General features: G+C 41.9%; 1 protein-coding gene across 20 annotated transcripts in view; it reads left to right on the plus strand.

Moving 5' to 3' along the window:
* Positions 1–21200, plus strand: part of ZBTB20 (zinc finger and BTB domain containing 20) — a 2277743-nt gene that overhangs the window by 1349335 nt on the left and 907208 nt on the right. For 2 of the 20 annotated variants that reach the window (XM_078656745.1, XM_078656748.1), the window contains exon 1: positions 4459–4575. The exons of the other annotated variants lie outside the window; for them this stretch is intronic. The gene's annotated coding sequence lies outside the window, so the exon portion shown is untranslated. Of the gene's footprint in view, positions 1–4458; positions 4576–21200 lie in introns of those variants that run through there. 20 annotated transcript variants of the gene reach the window in all.

Raw genomic sequence — 21200 nt, forward strand, 5'->3', positions numbered from 1 at the left:
TGATATTATGTTTTGCAAAGCGAATTTGGCGTTTGCCTAGATAGTATTCAATAGCAGCCAGTCCGTGGGTATGATCAATGATAGTGTAGAGGCTGGTGATGTCCATCACCAGAAATAGATAGTCTGATTTCCACTCCATCGTAGACACTTTACTCAAAAAGTCTTTGGTATCTTGGATGTAAGATTTCAAGTCTAAGACAAGAGGAAAGATGTAATTGTCCACAAATTTGGACATATTCTCTGTCAGCCCATCAATGGAAGCCACAATGGGACGGCCTGGTGGAGAGACATTGTTTTTATGCAGCTTGGGTAGATGATAAAAAGTCGGTATTATGGGGTTATTGCTGCGCAGGAAGATATGTTCATCTTTTCCTAACATGGAAAGGTTGTACCATTTCAGAACCAGATCGTCATATTCCCTGATGCTAGATTCGTAAGCATTCCTGGTGGTGATAGTATAATACTTTGCATCAGAGAGTTGCCTCATTGCTTCTTCATGATAATAGTCTCTTGTCATTAGAACGACGTTCCCCCCCTTGTCCGAGGGTTTTATGATGATTTTCTTGTCTTTCATTAGCTCTTGTAGGGCTTTTTTCTGTGGTTCTGTAATATTACATAGATTCATGTTGGTACTCCTCCTGTGCTTGACCAATTCCATGGTTATGGCCTCCGAAAAGGCATCAATGGCATCCCATGGTGACTGGGGAATGAATGTAGAAAGGGGTTTAAAATGACTTTCATCCCTCTCTTGTTCAATTCCCTGTAATGCGGCCCGCTGCACCATGTCAATTCCTTTGACATCTATAGGTTCTATGTCAGTTCTTAAGGCATCCATGGCTTCAATACAAGGCATGTCATTGCCTACCAAGGCATCAGTTGCTGTCAATCTCGTCCCATCTTTTGGTGGTCCCTTAATGTGCGGTCTTAGCTTGAAATGTTTATGTAGTTTCAATTTCCTGGTGAACCGGAAAAGATTGATTTTAGTTTGCGTGAACTCCAGATTGGTGGTTGGACAGAAGGTGAGTCCTAGAGTCAAGAGTTCATGTTGTTCATTTGTGAGGGTTCGATTCGTAAGGTTAACTACAGTCAGATTAGTCGCCGTGGTCTGTATTTTGTCCCTTACTTCTTTTTGTTGCGGTAGGTTCGGTTCTGGGGTTTTGCTCTGCCCCTTCCTCTTCCTTTTACCGCCGCCCCCGATCTCCTGGTTCTCCTTCTTCTTGTTGTTCTGGAGGCTTGTTTCCCCCCCTCCCCCCCCCTCAGCCAGTTCTGTCGTATCAATTGAAACTCGGTGTGAAAAGGAACAGCCACTCTTCTGCGTTCAGTGGCACAGTCTCGCTGTTCATCACCTGATTCATCTGCTGTTACTTCTGATTCTGAAGTTGCTATACTTGAACTAGGGGTAATCAAGGTTCCCTGGTTCATGACTTTTCTCGGGGCATCGTATTTTTTGGCGAACGTTATTAACGGACACGCCCCTGGCAGTAATCGTTTTCGTCGCGCTCGAATTTTTCTGGTTTGAGCGTCATGATTTTTTGTTGATACCTGATCAGACGTTTTTTCATTGCCTCCTTAAGTTCCTGTACTTTGGCAACGTCCTCCTCTTTGTCAATAGATATATATATATATATATATATATATATATATATATATATATATATATATATATATATATATATATATATATATATTGTTACCCACCATCCACTAAGGGTATTTATATTCTCTAAATGTCCACTCGGGTTCAAGCATGTGAATCTATGAAATGATCCAATACTGGAAAAGCAAATTAGTTACTTGCCGCATGTAACTACGGTTTTCCAGTTTTCCAGTAATGGTATCTTTCATAGATTCACATGCGACACACCCGTTCCCCGGAGAGGCTTTCCTTATTTCCTCAAGCATATAGCTTCACACTTGTGCTTGAAAATTTGAGGAATTCAGCCTCTCTACAGGGTACTGTCTCCTGATTGGTTATTACTTAAGTTTTGTTATTTTTTCCAAAATAAGGTAGATAGACTGTTGCAGTGACTTTTCATTGCACTGTAGCCTATGATTATAATGTTATTGCTTTAGAATGATACAGTAGGACTCCCACAGGGACGATAGGGATGATTCAAGCATGTGATTCTATAAAAGGTACCAATTCTGGAGAACCGTGGTTACAGGTAAGCAACTAATTTTCTTACAGTTTTTATGGATGAGATATACATTATCAAAGGTTGTATGCTTGTTTTCACTGGAACTAGCTTGGCAAAATTAATAGGCATGTGTTTTGAATAGTGAAAAGCCATATAGGATTTTGCTTTAAGCATTTATATAGGTGTTGACGCTATCTTTCCAGATAAAGCGCCTACGCAGAATTGGGGACGGTGTTAAACCTCAAGCATGTATGAGGCAATGTGTCCCTAATCAGCACTCAAACACAGGATCAATAAAGTAGCATTTCATAGAGATAAATTCTCAAGAGTCAGAAGTGAAATGAGAACCATAAAGGTTTATTACAATAATTCAGGGTGCAATACAGCAGGCAAAAAGAAAATGCATAATAAATCACTATACGGAATTAGCGTAAGGTTCAATCAAATGTAGCAGCAAGTGACATGAAGTCAAGGCAAAAATATCCTAAGTCAGAGGCATAAAATGAACCGCCAAGGATTCTGCCTCCAAAGTTGGGCTCACCTCCAAATTTGTTAACTTTTATCACCAAATTTACCTTAGCAGTCAATGGAAATTGTGAAGTCACCATAAGGTGATCGGAGGTAGCAATGAATTTGCAAACCACATGTTACTATTCTACCACTATCCCCTAAATGTTAATGTGTTGTATTTTAACCTAATGTCATTGGGTGTGGCAGTACAAACTAGTTCTAAAACTGTGAAAGTCACGCAAGTGATTAGCTACTGACAGGAAAGGTCTTGAATGTAACAAAGGCTTCCTCCATGATTCTTTGAAAATAGCAAGTCAGTACAAAGCTTTACAAAAGCAAATTTTGGTTGCATGCAGTGAAAAGAGAAATTAAAACACTTACATCAGTATGCCTGCATTGAAAAATAAAATGGAGTCAACACCTGGTTCGTGCCTAGTTGTGTCAACCACCGGCAAATGCAGTTATGTTAAGTGTAGTGTTGTCATTTCATTTGTCGAAGGAAGTGCTTCACTAATATCGGTGTAGGAAATCAGAAGTATGATAACTCTCTGTTAAATCATTTCAGTGGCCACACCCCAATACAGTGTGCCAGGGATAACAGGAAATTTCCCCCAAACAGCCACAATGCTGCTCCGGTCTGATTCGGCACACTGTATTGTGGTGTGGCCACTGTAATGGTTTAAGAGTGTTATCATACTTCTGATTTCCTACACAAATATTAGAGAAGCACTTCCTTCGTGATATTTACAGTTGCTGAAACAACTTTTGTGCTAATTTTATATACCCACCGTGGTCACTCTCGTTGACGCTGGCAGAGAGTGCCCAATTTCCTCCTTTCATGCCCTCAAGAAGTCCTCTAATGGACAAAACGCGTCGGCTATGGTCTTTTAAACAAGAATTTTGTGAATAAAAGAAGAAACTAAAGAAACACTTTATGGATACAGACCAGTTATTTCTTTTATTATTGTTAAGTGGTGCACCTTTGCATTTTGTTTGAAATCTGTTATAATCCTGTATTGGATTGCGCAGCGGCAGTGGCTGCATTAACAGTGTGCACACATGAGCTATGGGGAACTCCCCGTTTACATATATTAACTAGGAATAACAGATCAGGTGCTAGGTCTTCACGGGGTACACTGTCAACTGTCCTTTTGCTCGAATTGTGTTTGTTTTTACAGAGTGTACCTTTATTTTCCCTACAATTTATGATTGCTGAAATATTAATTATTTTGGTGATAATTCTTGTGTAATTTGCAGAAAAATAGCACATAATTATTTTAAAATGACAAGGTTTGGTAGTCTTTCACATATAAGAGGAAGATATTTTATGACAGATTTGTCAGATTACAAGGTCCTTTAATTAAGTGTAAATCAGAGGTATGTGTGAGAAGCCTGTGTCAGTTTTCCTTTTCACCGCCAAGGTTGGTTTCCTTTGGCAGGCTAGCGAAATCTAGCCCGGGGTGACTGCCAATATATTGGTGTTCTTCGTCACCTTTCTGTGTTGCACTGATTTCTTTTTCTGAATCTTGCCAGTCTAGTCTGTTGGCAGCTACTAAAGAATGAAACACACATTCTAGACAAGGAATTACAATGGAAAGTAAACGGAAACATGATAAATACAATTAAATTGCCATGGTATGTGTCCATTGTATAATACGCTCATTTTTCTGCATTCAAACCACATTTTGTCTTTTATCATAGTCTTCCTTTCACTTTATAATTTATTTAAGGAAAACTTATAGCATATGTATTTGCTTATTTTCTTTTGCTGTTCCCTAAATCTCGACCTGGCTCCCGACAACGATGTTTTAGGAGTGGCAGGATTCGTTGTCCTTGTCGCAAGATAGCAAAAAAGGAAGATGAAGAGCACTGTCTGAAATTAAAACCTTCCATCCCTTCGGTCGGCCGCAAGTGTAGCACTAAAGAGGTACAGTCTTTTCCTTAAATTAGAGGTGTAAACCACGAGAGGCTATATAAGCTGTGCTGCCGAACCACGCTGCATTGCACAAGAGAATGCCAGCGGCATTACATTGTTGGTCCGAGTTAATGATTTTTTTTCGGAGAGAGCTGAATAGCTGATTCGTCTAGTCGTGCTATTTATGTATAAGCCTCAAAGGTAATTAAAGTAGTTAACCTGCCCTAGCACTGACTGCCGCAATATCACCTTAAGGGTTGCATTTGTCTCTAATAGTCCTAGAAAACTGTTATGCATAAACAATAATGGTGTATTTTATATTAAACCTAATCTTATGGCCTCAAGTTTACCTCGCAATGGGTGGAACGTTGTTTCTGGACTGTTTGTGCCTTCTTTACTTGTGTTTCGAAATGTCTGCTTACAAGAGAGCAAATTATGTGTCTATAACGAATTGAGATTCTTCGCACATGGATTGTATGTGTATGGTCTGTGGCTGTGATGCATCATTGAACAAGCATCGGCATAGCCAATAGGTCTCGCTTTTAGGACCTTATAAGTTTTTAGTTATGCAGCACAATATCCTTGGTGCAACAACATTTATTTATTTATTATTTATTTATTAATACAACTTGTAGAGCGCGTGCGTATGCCCGTAGGCGTCTTGGCGCTAAGATTGCTTAGACGGGTCTCTGGGTGATTAAGCGTAGAGGCAGGGAGTTCTTACTGGTTAAACAGCCATGTCTTCACCAGTTTCCTAAACTGGAACAGGGAGTGTGCCATTCGTATGGTTAACGGGAGCGAATTCCAGAGTCTGGCAGCAGATACTGTAAAACGCCTGTCTCCCCAGGTAACCGTTCTGGTGCGGGGTACTGCCAACTGCTGTAGTTGCATCGATCTCAACTGTCTGGCAGGGTAGTAGATGGAGAGCTGCTCTTGCAGGAATCTTGGGCCCGTGTTATGAATAGCTTTGAATGTTAAACAGAGGGTTTTGAATTTAATACGATTTTTTATTGTCAGCCAGTGGTAGCTCCTAATGATGTGGCTGACAGATTTAAATTTTGGGGTCCTTGAAAGTACTCTGGCAGCTGCATTTTGAATCATTTGAAGTTTGGAGATCACCCTGGACTGTGCATTGGCAAATAAACCATTACAGTAGTCCAGGGATGAGAGCACTAGTGTGCTAACCACTGTTTTTCCCGCACTATCAGATAAAAATGGGATTATTTTCCTAATGAGTTTTAGTTTGTGATAGGCATTGGCAGCCGTTTGGTTTGCATGTGCTGCAAAGTTAAGTTTCTCATCAAAAACTATGCCTAAGTTTCTGACCTTAACTGACGGTATAGGTGGAGTTCCCAGCGAGGTAGGCCACCATTCAGGGGACCATTGTGGAGCGATCTTACCAAAGATGACCACCTCTGTTTTTTCAGAGTTTAGCCTCAGGCAGTTGGCCTGCATCCAGTTCTTAATGGCCAACATACCCTCTTGAAGCCGAGCCGCTACCTGATCCCCATCGTTATTGATAGCGAGCACCAGCTGGGTGTCGTCAGCATAGGACGTAAGGCTCATGTGATAGGATTTGATCACCCTCGCCAAGTCCAACACGTAGATATTAAACAGTGTTGGACTTAGCGATGAGCCCTGGGGAACACCGCATGTTAGTGCAAGCTCTGGTGACTTAAAAGGTCCCAGCGTGACTGCTTGAGTTCTGCTCGATAGGAACGATGTAATAAGTTCCTTCGCAGTGGATCGGATGCCTAAATTCCCGACACGGTCGATCAATATAGAATGATCGACCGTGTCGAAGGCAGCCGATAGGTCTAGCATTATGAGGACGGCTGTCCCTCCCTGATCTCTAATTGTTCGAATATCGTCCGCAGCTTTGATGAGGGCCGTCTCGGTGCCGTGGAGTTTCCGAAATCCGAACTGCGTGTCATCTAGCAGATGATTTTGCTCCAGATAATCAGCAAGCTGGGTGTTCATTACCCTTTCGAGCACTTTGGCGAGAAATGGTAAGCTAGCAATCGGTCTATAATTTTTCAACACTTCTTTATCCAGAGACGGTTTTTTCAGGAGAGGTTTTAATAGAGTATTTTTGAGCATGTTTGGGTATCTCCCTGACCTAAGGATCGTATTACTTACTTGCATGATGGTAGTGCAGACGATATCAATCACTGGTAGGTAGACTTTAGGAGGACAGGGATCAAGAGCTGAGCCCGTCCTTATTGATCTCATGATGTCCCTTATTTGATTCTCCTCTACTCCTTCAAATTGGGAGAGTGAGCAAGTGGGAGGGCTAGTTTGAGTGGAAAGTGAGGGGGAGGTGTCATTGATTGAGAACTCAGAGTAAATGTCATTGACTTTGGAGAAGAAGAAATCGGCCAAGGAGTCGCACAGAGCCTGTGATGGGGAGGGGGCCGTGTCTATAGGCTTCCAGGCCAACTGCTTCACCACCTCAAATAATTGTTTACTGGAGTTTTTTGAGGAATCAATTTGATCCCCAAAAAACTTCTTCTTGGATTCATGAATCAATTTTTTATAGGTGGACTGAATATTTTTATATAGGGTTTTACTCTCTTGATCGTAAGATCTTCGCCATTGCCTTTCGTGCCTACGGCATTCTTGTTTTTTTTGTCTGAGTTCCTCTGTGAACCAGGGGGACGAAGGTGTCTTTCTGTTGCTAGATAGGGTCTTAAAAGGTACTATTACATTCATAGCATTCCCTATCCAGTCGGTAAATTGTTTAGTGGCTAGATTGGGATCTGCGGATATACTAGGGCAAGACTTAGTCAACAACTCGGCCAAAGCTGCATTATCGATGTCTTTCCATACTCTAAAAGGTTCTTTAGTATTGTATATTCGATTAATAGGGGGAGGAACCTTAATAGGTATGGTGCAGAGAATAACAAAATGGTCAGACCAAGTTAGGAGTAGAATATCCGTAACAGTAATACCCTGTATATTAGAGAAGATACCGTCCAGCGTATGGCCAGCCTCGTGTGTTGGGCCATTAACAAGCTGGACTAATCCCAAACTTGCAAGATCTTCAATTAATGCTTGGGAATCGGTATCCTTCTGTTTCTCCAAATGAAAATTGAGATCTCCCAACACTAAGAAAGAATCCTCAGTCACCACGGATTCAATCAATGAGGTAAGGTTGTCCAGAAAAGCGGAACGTGGGCCGGGTGGTCTGTAGATCAGTACTCCCTTAAGATTGTAAGATGGCGTCATCCTGATATCAAATTGAAATGCTTCACAGAATTTGGATGCGATGGGAAATGTTCTGACTGGGAAACAATGTCTCGTGATGACCGCCAATCCTCCTCCTTTCTTACCCTGTCTATCAGTTCGGTGTATAGTGTATCCATGTGGGATGGCAATTACCAGATCTGGGCCAGATTCAGCGTCCATCCATGTCTCCGTTATGAATAACGAGTCTATGTCATTGTCAATAATTAGATCATGTATTTCCTGCCTGTGTTTTGCTAAAGATCTGACGTTAATGAGTGCAATGACATTCTTTTTCGCCTTATTACATACAACTTGTTTGAATCGGGCTTTGTTAGTTATAAATGGTAGAGGAGACATACAGCCGGGGCAAGTGGTGACTCCATTTAGGGAGATGTTCTCCGGGTTATAACGGGGGCAGGAGTTACATGGGACTAACCTTAGATGTAGCAGGTCACTGGCGGAATATGATGTATAGCTAACAGTCCCGTCTGGGCCAGGGGTTCTGGCCCTCGGCCCGGTCCCGGCGCGGACGGGCGCAGACGGGCTTGCCTTTGGCGCGTCCTTCGGCGCGCCGCCGGCGCGCCCGCTGCGCCCGCCCGCTGCGCGGACGGGCGAACATATTCCTTATATCCGGCATAGAGGAGGGCGGAAGCAGCCAACAACTCGACCGCCACCCTTTCCCCCACCCGGTATGGCGGCAATGCTCAGTGTTTCCCCAGCGTCAGCATGTCATCTGCAGCGCAGTGGGAAACGATGTGGCAGGGACAGGTAAATATTTAAAAGCAACCTAATGAATAAATGTCAGGCGCAAAGCAAAATATAATGCACACAGTTTTAAAACAGCTCGCTACCCTCCGGCTTTCCGCCTCAGAGGTGCCTCGAACTAGCAATCAGCTGGCTTCAGCAAGCAGTGAATTTAAATAGTCTCGGGAGGGCGGAAGCAGCCAACAACTCGACCGCCACCCTTTCCCCCACCCGGTATGGCGGCAATGCTCAGTGTTTCCCCAGCGTCAGCATGTCATCTGCAGCGCAGTGGGAAACGATGTGGCAGGGACAGGTAAATATTTAAAAGCAACCTAATGAATAAATGTCAGGCGCAAAGCAAAATATAATGCACACAGTTTTAAAACAGCTCGCTACCCTCCGGCTTTCCGCCTCAGAGGTGCCTCGAACTAGCAATCGAACATCAACTGTTGCATTGCATGGCTAAACACTTATAAGGTGCCAAAAGCGAGACCTATTGGCTATGCCAATGCTTGTTATTATATTTTCTTTTAGTTCAAGAAAACCTTGACCAGTACATTAATTACATTTATCCTCTACATACAATAGCTCACATTCAGTATTCTAAATCGAGTAGAAAATCCACCATTCCTGGCAGAAAAGATATTAATAGAACAAGCAATAGGAAAAGCAATCAGCACTATGCATAGAAAGTATCAAATTGTAGTGCAACCTACAACAAAACCAGAATCATTTGCGATTCCTTAGTCCGTGAGAAAACATTATTTTAAAATTATTTAAATAAAAAACGTCTTACAGTGCTGCTATGTAACATTCGTATTAGCATTCGTTGTTCCGCTTTTTAAGAAATGAATTTTTGTGGTGCTTTTATATAGCTCTAACATCATGCGAAGGTACAAGATCGTTGTATATTACCACCAGTTTCTTCCCAAATCACAAAGGTAACTAATTGCCTCCGCATTTAAACCTGCTTCACACAATATTTTTTTAGAGTCCATTTTTCGTTGTGCCAACATCCCCTGAAGGTACAGGAGCGCTTTATATTAGCACCGGTTATTGCACAATATATTGCGCAACTGCTCACCAAGCTAAAACTTACAAAAAAAGATTAATATTAATCACATAGGGAGAACCTATTGCATTTACCAATGCTTGTTATAAGTCGTAATTGGATTTTTATTGTGTTGTGTTTCTCACCTGTTGTTTTGGTACTTCTAAATACTTTACACTTGTTCCATTAATTATGCCTTACTGCACTGTGCCACAGCTACCCAGTACTGAGCTGAGGTTTTTTTTATTTTTTAAAGAAACCTAACTGGACCTGATAAAGATTGTAATATTATTACATGATGAAGTCTCGCAACCACACTACATATCAGCCAACTTTCCTACAGCTGGTATATGCAGACCATTGCAAAATTGGATAGCGGGAGAGGGTACTCTGCACCCAGACTTCAAGGATGGAAAGGCCTTTCCCAAGGTCTGCAAGGACTTTGCCAAGGCATTCTCTATTTAGGGAGAAAGGGATGGAGAGAGTGCTCAACCATCAGAAGAGACGTGATCCATAAGTGGGTCAATGAAAACACAGTGCAAGCAGAGCATTTCAAGGTGCTGAGCACCTGCAATGCTGGGTCCACAAAGGAGGACATTCCAGGAGTAACCTTAAATACTGGATATTTTTAAATTCTATGTAAGCTTTCTAATTTCATCTTATTCTAAGCAACACACTTTTACTCTTTACCTTTGATATCCCCCCCCCTTTGTGCTCTCTAACCAGTAGCATAATTTATGGGGTGGTGGGGCACATCCAGCGCATCCAATCCTTAAAAACACAGGTCGTTGACAACTAAAATGTGTGTTCTCGTTAGCGTGCCAACACACTTTGGGCCCTGTTCAGATTGATTCCCTAAGGACACAAGAACACATCTCTAGATAACAGCGGATGCACAAGCTCTTTAACTGTGCGTCACCTATGAGATATGATTGCATATGCAGCCCAATTCCATCCAATTCCATGCGAGTTTGGTTTGCTTGGCAGCCCCTGTAAAGTAAGATAGTATTTGTAGGAAATAGGAGCGCTATTGTTAACTTATGTCAGCCACCATGCAAGCAGACACTACATCGCTTACTGGGTAGCATGAGAAAGGCGAGAACCCTAGTGCCTGGCCTTAGATAGGTGCAAGCCTAAAAGCTGTTGATACTGAAATATCAGGCGCAAGGAAGAGCGACTAAAGAGCGCAGTTTGACACATTATGTTTATAAATATGGTTGACTGGCAATGACACTGATATGAGAAGGTAGTGGGGAAGCAGGTGGGGGACTAAAAGTCAACCAGTGAAAGACGCAGAGCTGTCGAGGAACAGAGTATCAACAAATTGTAGGGTAGGGTTACAGGCAGCTAAAGAGCAAGGCAGTAGTAAAACCAGAGGTGGCAGTGAGTATGGTCGAGGTCAAATGGAGTTAAGAGTATAGCTCAGAGAGAAACACAAAAGCATAACCGGAAGCTATTGAAAGAAAAACCCTGCAAAGAAGCAGTTAGAAAGAAGGGCGACCCCTAGTTAAGTCTTCCCTTTATTAGAGCTTGCTCACCTTTAAGGGGTCATTCCCATGATCTGGAGTTTGCTCATCTTTGATGTCATGGCTGTTGTTTGTGTACAGTAGAAAGAAGTAATGCTTGAAGTTAGCATCTGTGACTGGAAGTAACGGCCGCGAAAGTGAAAGTCATCGCGATCACGGTGAAAGCGAAAGTGATCGCGACGACGCTCTCTGTGCTCAGCACGCGAGGGATGGGCGCGCAGCAGCGTTGATTGCAGAGGCGGAACGAGGCGCGCTTGCTTGTGTGCGTAACCGAAAGCTGGTTGTCGGCAACAGCCTTTGGAAGCATTTCCAAAAGCCACTGACTAAATGTCTCGCAGAGCTTTGCATGAGCTGACATAGCGAGACCTAAAAATTGGCCGAGGATGGACTAACCACTCGAACACTCAACCCCTTTATAAGTTCAATACTAGAGCTCGGCAGAACTTCCCCATGCCAATTTCTTTGGAATGTTAGTTTAAAACTCCCTAATGTTTCAAATGCCATAGAATAGTTCATGGAAAGCAGGTGACCCCCAAATTCTATGCATGCTTAGTACCACCATAACATGGTCTTTGCAGCAGTTCCGCCTAGGGTCAATAGTGCCTGCAGAATGGGCCATTCTCCTGCACATTCAAATGATATCATGGATTTATGCTAAATCCTCTAATACCATCATTGTATGTTTATTAGGGTTCCGGTATGACATTGGATACTAGAATTGCCGTTTTAGGTATTTGCTCTATTTCTTCATATTGCTTCCATCACAAAATCATTTGCACAAAAAACAGGTAATGGCATAATTTGATTACTGTATGAGTGGGTATTGTTATAGTGATAGGATGAAAGATTATTCAACCAAAGAAGGGATTACCTATTTATGAGTGCCTCGCAGAGCCAATCCGACAATTGAAATGGGAGTTTTTGTCTTATCTTATATTTCTTATATGTATTTTTTGTGATCAGTGGATCACAGTATTTGGATGAAATACAGCTGATAATAAATTCCATCCTGCATATTTCAGCCCAGGGGACAGCATTGCTGTTGGTGATATATTTTGCTGGTGGTTATCGCTATGAGTGGTAAAAATATCAGCCTCCGAACATGATTTTACGCTTTCCAGTCATTAGATAATACCTCTGGCAAAATGTTAATACTATTCATTAATAATACTGCCAGCTGGAAATGCTGAGTAAATTGTAGGGGCAGTGTCAGTGTAGAAGAACTCTCCCCTGACATTATCTGTTAAGGTAGTGGTAAATACTACTGGTTTCATCAGGAATTTTTTATGTAATGGAACTTACGAGTGGTACTGAAGTTACTGACTGTGGTTCACTTGAGTAGATTACTTTGGCTATCCAAAAGATAAATGTGTCATCATTGTACTTTCTATTTTAGAAAAAAATATTTTTTTAAAGTGTTTTAACAATATACCACAGTTCTATTTGCATGAAAAGATTCCTTTATAAGACGTCCAGCCTTTGTTATGATTCATCAAGCAAAATTCTCTTTTATTAGTCATTTAAGGTAAGCATTGATAAATACATCTGCTTCTATGCAAGAAACTCCACTGTGGCTAAAGTCTTCATCCAGCACCCCTACAAGACAATCTAACATCACTTACGGGTGCAGGGATTTATGGTGTGATCAAGCATTTTCCTGTATATGCAGTACATTAGAGAGGTTTACATGTGTGACCTGAAACACATTATGATTCCAAATTAGGGCAAACAACATGTAACGTTACACATGAACAATATTTGTATATTTTAAACAATGTTCAACAGAAGTGGTGTTCTGTGCAGTCCAACTCCAGTTTCACATCAACCAGTGACTACAAAAGTCCCATTAAAATTATTTGGTGTTTAAACTGCTTGAACAAAGCTGACGCTTATGTAAATACGTAGGGAAATTACTCTGCCCCATCATTTGTTAACACAGGATTTATCTCAGGATCCTCTCTACTGAGTGTCTGGTCAGGGTGATTGGGTTCAAAGCAAACATGCACATTGTGCTGTTGTGGCCACTCTAACAAACAAGACCACTCTAACAAACAAGACCCCTCAAGGGCCACAGATACCGTAGGCTGCACATTCACATTCCTAATGTTTAGCCTGGCTACAAAATATCAGTGAACTTCTTCCCATAAGCTACTAGCCTTCCGTCCTGAAGGTTCAGTGTATATCCTTGGTATAAAGGCCAGTCATTTTCTCCAATGAGAGTGTCCCGAAATTCCGCCATCATTCTCAGTTCTATTCCATTAACTTTGATGGTACCCTAGGGTTTGTTCCACTCCTTATCCCCAACCTGACTGATCTGCAGTATAAATTATTCTTTTATTTCACAATCCACTTCCTCAGATTCACTCTCCCTTTGGGCTTATTCGGATTCACATCCCCTCTTGTTCAGGAGGACATATGGGTATAATGCCCTCTCATTTTGCAACAAGTTTGACAATCAGGAGAATACTTTTTTTGAGGAACAAATGTCTCTTGATAATATATTTTAAACCAGCGTACTCAGGATTGAGTAACCAAGTGTAATTTTCATGGGTTTTTAACATTTTGCACAACACTTTTCGTCTCAACAGTCTCCCAAGTAGACATAATCATTATTTCATTCAGTCCTTGACTGATTTTTTCTGCTCTCTGAACAATCCCTAAGGCAAAGGCAGCTTCTCTTGCCAGAGATCCTAATCAATAGTCAGAAGCAAAAATGTCCTGCCCACATTTGGGGATCCCAGAACACTTCAAAAAGTATACTTATATGTGTAACAAGAATGTATACTGTAGTACTTTATATATATATATATATGTGTGCTGCCTAAAAAAGGCTCAAAATGACCAGATTTAATTTAGTTTTCATTTAAAAAAGAAGACAGTTGCATAGACATAAATCACTATAAAAAAGGTGACCATAGAAAATCTTTCACAAACCTTTTTAAAAGGAAAAAGAAAGGGAATATGAGACATTGTTAGCCTGTTGGCTATAATGAAAAACATATAATAGAAAAACTGACTCTGTGCCTTTAAGAACATCACTGTACCCCCTGTATCCCATCATGCCTCACAGGTGACAGTCAGGTGAGTTAATTTTCCTAGCTCCTGGAGACAGGAACATTGGGCAGTGAGCTCTTTTTTGGCTATTAATATTGGAAAATCTTTCCAAAGCCTTTCATTTTCACAAGTATTCAACATTTTTCAGCACCAGTAGTGCGCATAGATGTGTTTCTTACAGCAAATATTTTTTTCTTGTCTTAAAAAGCCTTTACTTTATGTGAAGTGTTCTTCTTGTGGGGGAAAAAAGGCCCCATCTGCCTGCATTGTTTGCCTCCTGGAAATCCATCATCCTGAGACCTGTGGGCACTGTCAGAAGTTGAACTCTGAAGAACAAAGAAAAGATCAGGCTGCATGGTCTTTAAGAGAGAAGACAAGATACAGCAGCTGGCTTATCAAGAGGCCTTGGGAAGCTCATCCTTCTTCCAAAGAACCCCCCTCTCGCTTTAAGGACTCTCACAGAGGGAGATCCAGAGACAGGCCTTTAGCGGGCGGTTGAGAGTTTGGGAAGACCCGCGAGGGTGGTGCATCCATACTCCAGTCTAGAAATAACTAAGGATTGGCTGCAGATTTGAGGTCCGCGTTCCAGAGAAAGGGTTTCATTTTTCTGAGATAGCTGAGATGGAAGCGGGCATTGTTAGCCAATGAGTTGGCGTGGTTTTGCATGTTCAAGTTCTTATCCAACGTGATTCCAAGTGATACGGAGGAGTCCACTACTGTTGGCGTGGAGTTCAACGCAGTGATAGTTTTGATCCATTCCTTTGTCTCTGTGGTGTTCTTAGAGGGGTAGATTAGAAGAAACTCTGTTTTTTGAGAGTTTAGCTTGAGGAACTTGGACGATAACATTTTGACGTTCTTTTCAAGGGCTGTATTCATTGACCTTAGATCTTCGATGGAGGAGATCTTGATGTACAATTGGGTGTCATCCGCGTACCTGTGGAATGAAATGTTCTCCAATTGTAATAGCTCGGTGAGTGGTTTGACGTATAGGTTGAATAGCATGGGAGATAGTGTGGAGCCTTGAGGAACTTCCAGTAGGTTAGGGGAGGGAGCTGAAAGATTGTTGTTGATCAAGTAGGATTGTGTTCTGTTTTCCAGGAAGGATTTGAACCACTGAAGGACCTTACCAGAAAAACCCATCCTGTATTCTAGTCTTCTTAGTAGTTTGTCATGATTAACCGTATCGAAGGCTGAGGAGAGGTCGAGTAACACTAGCAGGCAGGTTTTGTTGTGGTCCAGGGCTTGCAGGGCGTCATCTACTATATGTAAGATGGCTGTTTCTGTGCTAAGCACAGGTATGAAACCCGATTGAAAAGTGTTCAGTAAATTGAAGTTCAAAATGTGTTGGTTTAGTTGTTGCTGAACACATTTTTCCAGGATCCTGGCTAGCATGGGAATATTGGTTATTGGTCGGAAGTTGTTGGGGTCGGAGTTATCTGCTGTAGGTTTTTTTAGGATAGGGGTGACTTGTCCCGTTTTTAAGCAATCTGGGATGTGACCTTGCGCTAGAGAGGCATTGATGATATTAGTCCACATAGGAGAGATGATATGGAGGAGGTGAGGTAAGCAATTTGAAGGGACAGGGTTGTTAAAGTGGTTATTAAGTTTGGTCGTTGCAATAATATTGGTTATTTCATTGAGATCATAGGGTTTAAAAATGGACCAGAGAGAGTTATTTTTGGGCTGTAGTAGCTCAGGTATTGCTGTTATCATGACTAGATTGCCCTTAGGGGTGGCTGAGTTGAGTGCTGCTACACTAAGTTCGAGTTGAAGAGAGTTAGTTTTAGCAGAGAAAAATGAGGAGACATCTACACTATTCAACTGTGACTTCGATGCTAGGAGTGAAGATTTAGCTAATTTGTTAGATTGTTGTTTCAGTATTTCAAAGAGTTTCTATGGTCTGTGTTTGGCTTTGTCTAGTTCTGACCTGAAGAAAACTTTTTTTGAGTGTACGATACTTTTATTGTAAAAGTTTCTCGATTTCCGGAGAAGTTTGAGATGATTAGGGGAGGGATGTTGCCTCCATTTCCGTTCCGCTGATCTGAGTTTGCGTCCCTCTTCAGTTAAGGCTTCGCTGAACCATCGATTATTATCTTTTTCACGAATTCTTATGAGTTTTGGTGGGGCGGCTTGCTCGAAGACTTTGGTCATTACGGAGTTGTAGTGGGCTGTGAGGTCATTGACGTCTAACCCGTTACTAGGGGGAGTGAGATCCTTCTCACATTGAGAGGCCAGGCTGCTCCAATCGATGTTTTTGGTGTCTCCTATCCAATGTTTGTGCTTGCATTGTTGCGAGAAGATTTTCTTGAGTGCGGAAGGGATTTGGAAAGTGATAATGTGGTGGTCTGACCAGTCGCAAGGCATAACCGAGAGTGAGTCAATATTATTTTGATTAGATATGATCCAGTCTAGAGTGGCACCCTTTGAGTGAGTCGGCATGGTGATAACTTGGGTCAAGGAGTGGTCTGCTAGGAAAGTTTTAAGGGCGTTAACCTGCTTATCCAGGGTGTTATCCCAGTGTAGATTAAAGTCATCCAGGAATATGTCTTTGGAGTAGGGGGAAACGTTTAACAAAATAATTTCCATAAGCTGTTCAGTGAATTCAGCATTCAGCCCTGGGGGAGGGTAAAGAATGTGTAGTTTGTAAGAGTGGGTACTTGGAGAATTCACAGAGATCCCTAAATATTCACACGAGACAAGATGTTCTGAGTGAAATTTCGAGATGGCGATGTGAGCCCGATGTATGCAGGCTAAGCCTCCTCCTGTCTTGTGCGTTCTGTCTAATCTAATGATGTTGTAATCGGGTGGGACAAGAAGATCTAGGCAAGGGGAGGATGCCCCATTAAGCCAGGTTTCTGTGAGGATGATTAGATCAATTTTCCTGTTGAGGACAAGGTCGGTGATGTGTGTTTTGATGCAGATCTGCAGTTCAGTAAAAGACAAGAGAGCACATTACCGGCGCTCTGTGCAATAGTCTTGGGGTTCTCAATGTGTGCGGTTAACGATTGAAGATTATTTAGGTTTATTCCTCTAGGTCTAGGATGAGAAGTTCTACTTGGGTCGCTATGGACTGGGAGTATAGCATATTCTTCTATACTAGAGGTCGGACTGGCCGCGGGATCATATTGCTGAAGAAGTGATTGGATTTCCCTATCCGTCATGTTATTGTAGGGTCTGCCTGTGCACAGGACTCGATCCGATAGTGGTAGAGGGATAGTTTTTATCCCCTTCTCACCTGTTTCTAGGGATTTTTCAAGATGTTTAAGTGTGGAGCGGGAGTTTACAGCGAGCTGTAGGATGTTCCTGATTTCTAGGATGACGTTTTGTAAATTCGGGCGGTGACGCAAGTCTGTGTTTTAATGGAATCTTGATAGTGCGGGAGGGAACTGAAGTAGGGTGTTGCTAAGGGGGCATTAATGAGGTTGTTGTTGTAGGTTCTAGAGGAGGGAGGTGGAGTGGTGTGTGTGATGTGCATGGAGATGTTGCCGCTTCTTTCAACATATGTGGGAAGAGGCACGGGTTGCACTTCCTCTGGAGGCGCTGATAGGGTGGGGGGGTAAGGTTCAAAGGTAATCTGGGTGGATTGACAGACTGGCTTTGTGAGTCACAGAGCTTAAGGGCAATGTTAGTGTTATTTCCAACATTTCCGGGTGGGGTACAGGAGAAGAAAGTCTCCATCTTGGCCAATCACCACCTGCTCATCAGTCAGAGGTTATTCACCAGCTCTGATAGATACACCTTCACCAAGAGTTTTTCCAGTAGATGATCTGCTTACTTTTAACAAGGTCTTAATAAGAGGTGCAACAAAGTTGAATATAGATATACCTATCCTTACAACGTCATCTTCTTTTAATATTTGAGACTTTACATCACAAACGACAGCATAGCCTTTGCTCACATTGGTTCCTGGCCTGGTAGAACCTGGGCTACAATTATTCCTTACACCTGCGTCAGTGAAGTCTGCTATTCCTTAGAGCAGACCCCCCAACTCTGGATCCTGTCATTGTAGCGGTAGCAGCAAAGAAGTCACACAATGTTGCTCCTTCATCTTCCGTACCACTGATAAAACAAGTAAACAAATAGATACGAATGGAAAAAAGACGTGTGTAACATTAGCATCAACAAGGAAAGTTGCCTTTGTTACCGCCTTGTAACAGAAAACTCCCCAAAGAAGACAGACAAGATTTTCAAGAGCTTTTAAAAGAAGGAGGTCTAGTAGCATATCAGATAATAACTGCAACACCTGACACGTCTGATCTGGCTGCTGATGGATATTGTCATGTTATCTGTGCACGTAGATCATCTTGGCTAAGAATAATTGGTTTCAAACCAGAAGTGCAACATTGAATTCTGAATTTGCCATTTTCATGGGAACGCGCTCTTTGGGTCTCGTGCAGATGACGAGATTTCCTGAATGAAAACTTAGATGGAGACTTTGAAGTCTGTTGGCCCGGAAAAGCGGAAAGAATACCGTAGGAGGTACGTACCTCCCAATAAGAGATATTTTCCTCAGAGTGTTCAAACCGCTCATTGGTCTCACCAACTGCAGTAGAAACAACCGTATAAGCCTCAAAAGCCATCAAGGGGTGAGGGAACAGAGCAGCAGTCTGCTTCCACTAGAAAACCTCCAGCAAAGCAGTGCTTCTTTACTTTCTCCTTCTGTTTTTCCCATTCCAGTGTTGGGAACTATTACCAAGCATCTAGAAAAGCGGTTAATTACATGGGTCTTGAATATTGTTCAGAATGGATAATCTCTTCACTTCAGGCCTCTTCCTCCTTCAGAAAGACCTACTGCAAAAGGGAATCAACAATATATTGCAGAAGCATACGCGGGAGGAGGTTCCTCATCACCAGAGAGGATTGGGAATTTATTGCAGATATTTTCTGGTGCAAAAGAAAGGACCAAAGAAGAATTCAGACACATACTCAATCTTCAAGTTCTAAACAAGTACATGAAGAAATTCAGAATGTTGGCATTACACCAGATCTATCCTCAACTTCACCAAGAAGGCTGGAAGTGTTCATTAGACCTCCAAGACGCCTACTTTCATATTCCAATAATAGCAAAACATTGAAAATGTCTTAGTTTTAAAGTAGGCATAAATCATTATTAATACAAAGTCCTACCTTTTGGGCTAAAGTCAGCTTCTCAAACAATCGTAAAATGCATGGCAGCATAAACAGAAAATCTTCATCTATACCTACCTGGATGACTGGCTAATAAAAGGCATATGAACAAGGGAGACTGAGAAACATTTCCAGTCTTGCCTCAAAACATTAACCAACCTCGGTCTTCAAGTAAACCTCAGAAGTCTATTACCCACACATTTCAAAAGATACAATAGCTTGGAGCAGTCCTGGATACCCAATCCGCAGAAGTGTATCCATCAAAGGAGAGACTATTATAAATAAGTCTGAAGTATCACATTCGCTCACGTACTTGTCATCCAGCGGCGAGGCAGATTGCATCTCTACGGATGTCAAGGCTTTATGCATCTTTCTAGATCCACATGCAAGGCTTCACATGATCTCCTTGCAACAATGCTTAGGAGATCAGTGGCATCTATTCTTGGATCACTGGGAAAAGTGACTGATCCTCTCACAGCATGCAATGAAATCTCTTTGATGAACCGACAAACCTATTAGTAGGAATACCGTTCCATCAGGATCTGCCAGTTCAGGCATTGATTATAGACGCCTCTCTCCAGGGTTGGGGAGCTCATATGGGACACCTGCAAACCCAGGCGGTATGGTCAGACAAAGAAAAGACTTATCAAATCAATTCCATCAGTAACAATAAACTCCCTGCTTGTTCAGACCAACAATTCAACAACAATGAATTACCTGAACAAGAAGGAGGAACTCATTCTCAACATCGATCTCTAGAAGTTCAAACCATGTGAAAATGGTTAACAACCAGGTACTTAAACATAACAGCTATTCATCTCACAGGTGTTCAGAACACGCAGGCAGATTCACTCAAGAAAACCACAACTCGGTTGTAAGCAACAAGGTCTTGCAGGACGTTTTTCAAGATTGGGGCTATCCACAAATAGATTTGTTAACTAATGTAAACAACAAAAAATGCCAAGACTACACATCCAGGTTCTCCCAACGAGGGTCAAAAGTAACTGCCCTATTGACAAGCTGGCCACAGAAATTTCTGAATGCATTTACCACAATTCCTCTCATACCGGCAGTGCTCATCAAATTCAACAAGTCCAAAACCATAATAATAATGATATCACCTGAATGCCCTCATTATTGATGGTTAACGTATCACCTGGCAGAGCAACCGCATAAAAGATTGCTGTGCAGACAGGATCTCCTATACAAGTTCAAAATACAGATTCTGCACCCCATCCTTCCATAACTGAGCATGACCACTTGGCTCCTGAATTCCAGCAATATCCCCATCTAGGTCTTCTACAAGAGTGCATGAACATTCTAATAGCCAAGTGCCCTTCCACAAGAAAATCATTCGCCTTCACATGGAAGATAATTTGTATTTGGGGCATCCAGAAGAACCATAATCCTTCCAGCTGTCAAGAAGATGTACTGATACCATATCTTCTTCATCTAGAAGATATTACAAATATTTTTCCATCAGTTAAGACCATTTACCCTCCTTGGGAACTTAACGACGTTCTCTCTGAATTAAGGGGATCCCCGATGAACCCATGCACAAAGCCTCTTTATAATATCCTACATGGAAAGCAACTTTTCAAGTTACTATTACCTCTGTGTGTAGAATTAGTGAGATTCAGGCTCTATGCGCCACTGAACCATTTACAGCATTCCATAGTGATAAAGTGGTTATGAGAACACACCCCAGTTTTTTTCCCTAAGGTGGTTTCGGATTTCCACATTAAGCAAACTGTTTCCCTACCCACCTTTTCCCCTAATCCATCAATGCCAGAAGAAAGTTCCTTGCATTCCCTGCATGTTAAAAGAGCCCTGAAATTGCATTTAGACAAAACCAAGGACATAAGACAGTCAGCCAGACTATGGCCCAATTTGTCCAGACTTACCAT

The sequence above is a fragment of the Lissotriton helveticus genome, chromosome 8, assembly GCF_964261635.1.
Source record: "Lissotriton helveticus chromosome 8, aLisHel1.1, whole genome shotgun sequence".
In the NCBI taxonomy this organism is placed as follows: domain Eukaryota; kingdom Metazoa; phylum Chordata; class Amphibia; order Caudata; family Salamandridae; genus Lissotriton; species Lissotriton helveticus.